Genomic DNA, 9,475 nt, shown 5'->3' with positions numbered 1-9,475 from the left:
GGAGGTAGATGGGGTTTCACCAGACTGGGCCACCCAGTGTGTCTTGGTCGGTGCGGAAGGAGTGCCAGAGAATACCTCTACCAATTTCCCTACATACATGAGTCTTCATTGCAGTCTTATTTGTAATAGCCCAAAACTGAAATCAACCTAGATGCCCTTTAGGCTAGTGTTTAACCAATCTGTGATATAGCCATACCATCGACTACTATTCCAGAATAAAAAAGAACAACCTATTAAAACACACAACTTGGATGAATCTTTAAGAAGTAGGCTGAGTGTAAAAATCCAATCACAAAAGGTTGCATACTGTATGATTTCAATTATATAACTTTTTGAAATGATAACATTTTAGAAATGGAGGACAGATTAGTGCTTGCCAGGGGTTAGGAATGGGCATGGGGGAGGGGGAGAGGTAGGAGTGATTGTTTAAAGGGCAACAGGAGGATCCGTGTGGTGTTGGAACTGTTCAGTATCTTAATGGGGGTGGTGGAAACACAAACCTTCACAGAAAATGAAATTGTAGAGAATTTAACACACAAACACACACAAATAAAACAGGAAATCTGAATTAGATGGTGGACTATATCAATGTCAATATGCTGGTTGTGATATCATACTACAGTTTTGCAGGCCATTTCCATTTCAGAAACTGAGCAAATTTTACAAGGATATTATTTCTTACAACCGTATGTGAATCTATAATTACCTCAGTAAAAATTTCAATTAAAAAAATGAGAAAATTGAGCCAAGGATTTTAACAGACATTTATTTCACTAAAGTTATACATATGGCATAAAAGTAAATGAAAAGGTAGTTTTATTAGTTATTAAAAATGTTAATTAAAACCATGCAAATGTGTTAGAGAGGATTTGGAGCAACCAGAACTCTCATACATTGCTGGTACAGATGCAAGATGGTACAGCTACTTTGAAAATCGGTTTAGTATATTTTTTATAAAGATAAACATACAGCTCTCATATGAATCAGATATCTTCTAGGTATTTCCCCCATATTAATGAAAACATGTCTAGACAGAAACTTGTACATGAATGTTCAAAGAAACATATGCATAATAGCTCCAAATGGGAAACAATCCAATTATCCATCTACTGATGAATTGATAGCGTATATTTTATTTATAAGATGGAATACTACTTAGCAATATACAAAATGAATAAACTATTGATAAATGTATCGGCATGATTTGAAAATCATTATGTTAAATGAAAAAAGCCAGACACAATAGACTACACTCTGTAGTGATTCTATTTCTATGATTTTTTAGAACATACAAAGCTATATTGACATAAGTCAGATCAGTGTTTACCAGAGGCTGGGATTGACTGCAAAGAGATGTGGGGACTTTGGAGGCTGTTGGAGGTTTTATTCTATAGCTTAATTGTCATAGAGGTTATATAACTGCATATTTTTCAAAAAGTATTAAACTATACCCTTAAAATGGGTAAAATGTATTTTCTGTAAATTATACCTCAACAAAGCTGATTTTAAAATATTTTAGGAAACTATGAGCTGATTCTCTTATAATTATATGGGGAATTTCTGAACTATGTCTTATTGGCTCAGTTTGCTTTAAACCCCAGAATGGGAAGGAATCTTAGACATAGATATCTGGGTCACCCTCTTGTCTTACACAGGATAAAATAGTGGTTTAGAGAAAAAAAGCCTTTCCCAAGGTCTCACAGCTAGTTAACAAGAAGCCTGGCCTAGCAGCCACTCTCTTGAATTTTAAATGTGAATTCTGAGGCTCTTCGTTATAGTGAGGTTGCTGACCATGCCTTATCAATCTTTTCTCTTGAACTCTCAGCTACTCTTTCCACCGTCAGTCATTCATCTTGGGCCTCTTGTATATGGCACTCAGTGCTGTATATATTGTTGAATTAATATTGGAGCCTGAGAGAGCTGGGAGAAAGTGCACTAAAAGAGGAAAAGGATAATGAATCATTGTTCATCGTGCACCTAGTACCCTCCTATCACAATTTCACTGTATTCAAATGAAAGAAGTTATTATCAGCTATATGTTTTTTAAGTTTCAATTTAATCCAATTAATTTTAGATATTACATATTTCAATTCTAGAATTTTTTTTGTCTTTTGTAAAATCAACTTTTAGCTGTATTTTTAATCTTTTTGTCGTTCCTTATCTCTGTCCCTCACCTAAATCATATTAATCATAGTTAATGTAAAGTTCCCAATATCTAACCCTAGCAGGTGAGTGACTTTTGAGTCTGTTTGTGCTTTCTTTTAATTCTATAGTTTTTTGGTCATGGTGTCTATACTTTGCTGGTATTATTAATTTTTAAAAAAATTTTGATTGTCTATTAAAAAATATAGAGACTCCAGATGGTGTTGTCTTTTACCTTTTCTTTCTATGCAGTTAGAGTGGAAGGACTTAATCCAACCATGGGCAGTTCTGAGTAAAGGCTGAGTTGTAGCCCTATAAATGTTCACTTTATCCCTGGTTCTCCCTACTCCCCTAGAGTATTCAATTGGGAAACTGATATGTTCTTTACTTCTCTTAGAGAAAAAAATCTCATCTATGTTTTTGAAATTACAGAAATCCTCTGCTCATCTCTTTGGAGACTTTTCACTTAGGTTTTAGCCTCCTATCCAATGTAGCCTAGTATTCGTACAGGTCCTGAGGAGAAAGCTGGCAGTGAGTTTGAAACTCCTCAAGTCTCTTCCAAATACTCTGCCCATTTTTCTGGGTCCTCCACAGATTCAGAGCCTAAATTGTCAGCCTCCTGTCCATGCCTAGATCAACAAATGTCCCCCAAGGTAAAGGAAATAACCGAAAGTCAGTCCCTGTGATTGAGGCACTTTCTTTCCAGAATTTCACTTCCTTTACTTCTTGTTGCATCAGAAACTTTCTGCTACTTTCTAACAGATATTTTCTATATAGTTTTTTTTCCTAGTGTTCTAGTGCTCGCTTGTCAGAAGCACTTCCTCACCATTAGCTAATTCATTGTACCCCCAAACGCAAGTCTAATCCCATGAAGTAAAAAATTCAACAAGAAAATAATGTGTACAATTAAAGTACTTAAAATAACTTGTAGAAAAATGATCTTGGGAGTCAGGATTTAGAAGATAAATCTAGTGACTTTATTTTTTCACAAATCAATATTTTGTTTTTATCTATATTAACATTAATATTTACCATTTTTGTTGGCATTTATTATACACCAGGCAGTGTTCCAAGAACTCTGTAAACATAATCTCTTTTAATTCTCTCATCAATACCATGATGTGGGCCAACTACTATAATTTTTCAAAGAGGTTATTGAGACACAGAAAGGTCACACAGCTAATGAGAGAGAAAGCAGAGATTCAAGACTGAATTTTCTTTCAACCACTAAGCCAAACTACCTCACATGTGATCCACTTTTACAATGAACTGTCTGTTGTGTGATTCACAATTACTCTCCCAATGACTGTAAATTTCCTAGGACTCATTGAAATGTTATAATATAAAATCAACTCTTGAATCAGAAGAAAGGGAAAGAGTCCCAGAAGTTATAGTCCTCAGGTCATTTGCATTTATTGGTCACATTGACTAAAAGCTTCATTATGAAACTCAACATGCAGGCCTCTAATGAGGAGTTGTTGATCCCATTTTCCTGGAATTCAGTTATCAAAGACAAGCAATTCCAGGAAGAAAGTCTCTGAAATTTGATTGCCTGATGGATGGTTCTAGTTCACAGGGCCCTGTGTTTATATAACAAAGTACTGTGAGTAAATTCTTAGGCTTCCTTGAACCTCTTGTGTGGGAGCGGTAGAGCAGAAACAGTTGTGGAACAATCTAGGCAGAGGGGCCATAGACAGCCTCTCGGAACTGAGAGGAGCTAAATGTTTTACCACTTGGCCAGTAGTGGTGTATTTTGTTCAGAACGACCATCAGGTTTGAGAATAAAGATATGTTTCAGATTACCTCATGGTAGATGCCTATATCAGACTCCAGAATAACCTTCTGCCCTCTACACACGCAGATACACACACATAATGGTGACATTAGACTAGACAAACTCCAGGAAGATGGTGGGTGACAAATACTGATTTTACTGAAAGACTCTGGGAGATTAGGGTTCTGTATGAAAATGGAATAGGAATTTGATGGGAAAGTACATTCAATATAGAAAAATAGGTAACTTTTTTTTAACATGAATATTCAGCCCATGAAAATCACATTGCTAAACTTCTAGGCTAGGTAGACTTAAGCATAGGGCACACCTAGAACCCCAAAAAGATTTCCCTGGTGGACAATGTAAGCAAGGTTACAAAAGAGAGGAGTTAGTCCTATGAAAAAGAAGAAACAGGACATTCTAGGGAAAGAGATAAGCATTTAGTTCTACAGAAATCTGTGAAATAAGTATGGCTCCATTTTATGAGAGAGAAGCTAGAGTCTCAAATAAATTAGGTAATTTGCCCAGGTCTCAGTACTAGTGAGTGTTGGAACCAAAAATCAATTATGGGTATATGTAAATTGAAAAATATTCCCTTCCTACTACACCCCACTCCTCTCTAGCCATGAAAACAAATAGGTAGACCTCACTGAGCTGCAGTTGTAGAAAAGAAAATATTGTTTATTTCCTGTGGCTATCTTCAAGATTTACTTTTTATTGGTCAAAAATTTGAATATAATGGATCTAGGTATGTTTATTTGATGGATTATTATTAAAGTTTAGTCAATCTGTGTAGGGTGCTCAGAGGTTTCTGGAACTTTGGCTTGTTATAACTAATTTTAGAAATTCTTAGCCATTAAATCTTAAATATTTATTGTTGTGACTCAATTTCTCACTTCTGATTCTGGCACTTGAATTACACGTATGTAAGTAAGACCATTGGTACTGTTTCATAGCTCTGTGATGCTTTCTTCTCTTTTTTCTTTGTTTTTGTTTATTTCAGAGTATAACTATTGACCTATCTTCAAGTGTGTTGATTGTATCCTCAGCTGTGTTCAGTCTACTGATGAACAGTGAAGAATTCTTCACCCCTGATATTGTATATGTTAATTACTAGCAATTCTATTTTACTCTTTTTTAAAAGTTTCATCTTCTAAAATTCCCCCATAGCTCCTTTACAATTTATCAAATTATTTTAAAGTTTCTGTCTAATAGTTCCAACATATAAGTCATCTGTGATTCTCATAGTGTAAATTGTTTATCTCTTAGGCAATGAGATATTTTTCCCTTGTGTTTGTGTGTTCTATAATTTTTCATTGAATTTTGGACATTGTGTGTATATGGAAGGTACAGTTATAAGTAAATTATATTTGCACCCTGCAATGGACATGTCTCTCCTCTCAGACTGTAATATTAGAGGTTGAGTGATTTTAATCAGAAATTGAGTTGGTTTGGGTTTTGTCGTTGCTACCATCAGTCGTGTGCACCAAAGACTTCTAATCCATCTACTCGTGTGTTTAGTGTGAGGTCTGGATTATCATAGAGCTCTTACCTAGTGTTCCTGACCTATATTCAGCTTTCAGTAGCTCCTATGTTTGCACAGCACCAAGAGATCATTTCTGCATGCTGTGGTTCCTCTCAGCAGTAGACTGCTATCGCTTGTTACTTGTGGCACACTTGAAGGGAGAGTCTCAAATCTCCTCGTCCAACCTGTTTTAGGTAATACAGTGAACCTGGAATTGGGAGTATGGATCTTAATATTCCTGCTCTCTCATTATGGCAAAGAATTTAATTGTGGTGTGTCTTAAGTGGCAAAGAATTTCCTGCTGCTCCTGCAGTGATAGCAGAGCTTTGCTCTGTATTGGTGAGGATCCTAAGCCTTAGAGAATTCCCTGGTCTTTTACCAAGGTTAGATGGCTTTTGCTTCTGCCACTCTCTTAGAAATAACAGATCTTGCTAGACCTCATCCATGTGAGGGTTTTTCATCCTTCCACCACAGGCAGATGGGTTTTCTTTTTATCCCTGCACCAAAAGTAGTATATCTCTGCCTGAGCCCAGGTGGGTGTTTGTTTGTGTGAAAAGTTTCCCTGCTCCTCTCCCAATGGATTAAAGCTTTTGCCTTATGAGAGAAGTGTCCTGGAAGGCAGGAAAGATTTTGTGCTTATCCTCCAGTGTCAGCAATCATGACGTGCATGCGTGCACCACCTAACAGGGCCATTTCCACTCTCCTGTCCTACCACCAATCTTTCTAATGAGCATGTATAGTCAAGGCCCATGAAAAAGAGCTTTTGAGTGTGTACTTGAGAATTCTACCGGAGTCTTTCTAGCTCCCAGTTATTTTAAACTTTTATGCTAACCCACATTTGGCCTTTAAGAATCCATTAAAATTTTACCTGATATTTTCTTAACGACTTCATGGAAGTTGCTCTTTCCTCTTATGTTCTATAAACAGCGACATAGTTCGAGTGTTCTGTCTCTCCTTGAAAGAACTTATCACTCATTGAAATTCAATCCAGGTTTTACTGCCTTGAAATCTCAGTTATCTGATGGGCTCAAGAGAGGTTATAATTTTGTAGATTGCCTCCCCCCCCCACCCCCACTTTGTTATTGGGTGGGAACATTATCTCTCAGTTTTTCTCCAACTAAAGTGATGACATCATATTCTGATGTCTGGTAACCAGACATAACTAGTATATCATTCTTGATCTCAATCTTTAGGTTTGTTATCTCTCTGTCTCTTTCTCTGTCTCTCTATGTCCCCTAGATGATATTAAAACTTAGGGAACCATCACTTCTCATATAGAAAATATTCATATTTCTAATTTCTGGGGAAGTTCTTAAAATAGGTCAGGCCCATGTTGCTTTCTACTGCCCTACTCAAGATTGCACTATGTTAACTGAGAAAATTGCTTTGGTGTATTTCTTTTCACGAGAATGGATTGATGCCAGAGTTGAAGGACCTTTAACTTCAATCAGTCTCCCAAATTTCTTGATTTTATAATTTCTTGATATAGATAGCAATGTGTTGTTTAGCACAGCCTGATTGAAAAGGTTGACTTCCGTTTTAGGGAAAGTATGAGCTTGTAATAATATAAAATGCTGATTTGCGTCAATATATTTCTGTAATAGCTTTATAAAAATATTGACTTTTAATATGAAAAGTGTCACCATATTTGGTTTTGATCAAACATTAATTGAGTGAAAAGGGAGAAATTTATGGTTGAAATAAAATGAAATCTCATGGGGTCTGGAAATTCCAAATTTTCTGTTTTAATCCCAGTTTGCATCCTAGTCTTAAAATTTACTTTTTAAAAATGAAGTTATTTAAGGTTATATAAGTTATCAAATTATTATTCACTTTATTTCTAAACCCAAGATCAGACAATGCCTCCATATGTAATGAAAAAACAGAATTTTTAAAATAGCTCCAAAAATTTAGAGTGTAAATAATGAATCATCCAAAATAAATATGACTCAATTAGCAACTTTCAGATATTTTATGCAAACCCATCCATGATTTAAAATGTGTATGTAATGAATAAGGAAGTATCTGCCTAGATCTGACATCATACCATATTTCCAACTTTAGTCTTTGATACATTCTTTAATGCCAAATTTAAATATTGAGATTCAATTGGCCCTTTTCTGGAGTATTTTGTGAGATTTGTGTCTTTGGGGTTTGATTTAACCTAATCTTCTTTTGATGGACAATGGAAAGATATTGTTATTTGAAGTTAGATTTAAAATTTTAAAGTATGATTAAAATTTTAAGTATGAGTCCTCAAAAATAAAGTGGGGAGAAAAAAATAACCTCTCTGAGGTCAGATAAGGTAATGCGTGGAAAATGCCAAGCTTGACATGTTGTTATTTTAAGAATTAATGAATGTTATTTTCCTTTCTCCTTATATGTCTTTTAATATAGGCATCATGGTGATCTATTAAAATGAGTATGGCTCTAGAGTCGGACAGAGGCTTGAATCCCAGCCCTATTACTTTTTCGTGCTTTTTGATATTTGGAACCTACTTAGCTTTCCTGAGCTTCTATTTCCCCATTTGTTAATGGGAGAGAGAATAATACCTATCTTAGAGTATCATGAAGATTAAATGACATAAACTCTTGACATAGTGCTGGCATCTAGATTCAGACTTCTTTAGCTATTCTGTATCGCCTGCTGCCAAATATTCTTTCCCTCCCCTGCTAAAATTAGAAAAACATGTCGATGTAACATACTGTTCATATATGTTTCTGGGGATGCATGGACCCAGGTCAACTAGATTTGGAATTAGAGATAGTCATTTTTCCTGTCCCTTTCAGCACTCGCTCATCCCTAAACAACCCTTCAAAGCTCATAGTCTCAGGGACTGCAGACTGAAGCAAGTGCATTGAAATCTGGGTCTAAGGCAGAAAGAATGTTAGCAGTATTAGATGCCAGGACATATGGCCTATCTTCTGATCTATACAAAGATCAGAGAATTATAAATAAAATCTTAGTTTCTGTTAAAGTTATAGAACTCACTGTTGTGGGAATTGATTAGAGAGTCAATATTTGTAAAGCAAGCCTGAGCATTACACACGGACCTGGGAGATAAACACAAAACTCGTCCTTTCTATCTGGATCTGAGAAGGAAATGCTGTATGCCTGTTAGATGCTGACCTTGACAGAGCTCTGCCCATTTAAAGGTCACTAAAGAAATGGCAACAAGACAAGGCAAGAATCATAGGACTCAGGAACAGATACTACAGTATAAGGCAGGAAGCCATTTCCTAGAGACTTCAACAAATCTCTGAAAATGATTATTTATAAGAATCAGAAAACTCCACCATGCTGGGCAGGAACACCTTGTTTGTTCCCGGAGGAATTTCCAGCACCACGGACATTGTTTGGCAAATAATGGAAACTTAAAATATGCTTGTTGAATGTCTGCTGAACAATAGGTTGAGAAAAAAAAAGCAAAGGATGGTGACCAAAGAATTTCCCAAATTTTCTAGTTTCAAGCAATTGCAAGCACACAATAACCCAAATTATATGGCATTCCCATATTATTCCTTCAAGCCACTTGAAGATGTATTTTCTGTCCAAAAGTGAATCTAGGATAACGAATGCTAGTTGTTTCAACAAATAGTCTCTAAATCTCAGTGCCTTAGCAGAATAATATCTATTTCTCATGTACATTACAGTCCGATGTGGGCAGAAGTTTCTTCCATGTTGCTATCCTATAAGTGACAACTCAAGGATCCAGACTCCTTTCATCTCAGAGTATTATACATCACTTCTAGTAGCATGGGTGAGAGAGAGGATGAGAACATATAGAAGTACTCATAGGTCATAGCAGAACCAGTCTAGAAGTGGCATTCATCACTTTCTCCCACATACCGTTATCCAGAAGCTAGTCACATTGTTCCAAACTAACTAAAAGAGAGGCTGAGTATGTACTCTTCCTGTCTGCCCAGTAGAAGGAAGTAGAACCCGTAGACATTTAGCCACTCTTCTACATTTCATTGTTTCGAGCATCAAATACTTATTACATTTTTTCTCTCAAACATAGAATGTACTCACC

Source organism: Pteropus medius, unplaced genomic scaffold, assembly GCF_902729225.1.
Source record: "Pteropus medius unplaced genomic scaffold, Ma_sr-lr_union100, whole genome shotgun sequence".
Lineage (NCBI taxonomy): Eukaryota > Metazoa > Chordata > Mammalia > Chiroptera > Pteropodidae > Pteropus > Pteropus medius.
This window is presented reverse-complemented; position numbering follows the sequence as displayed.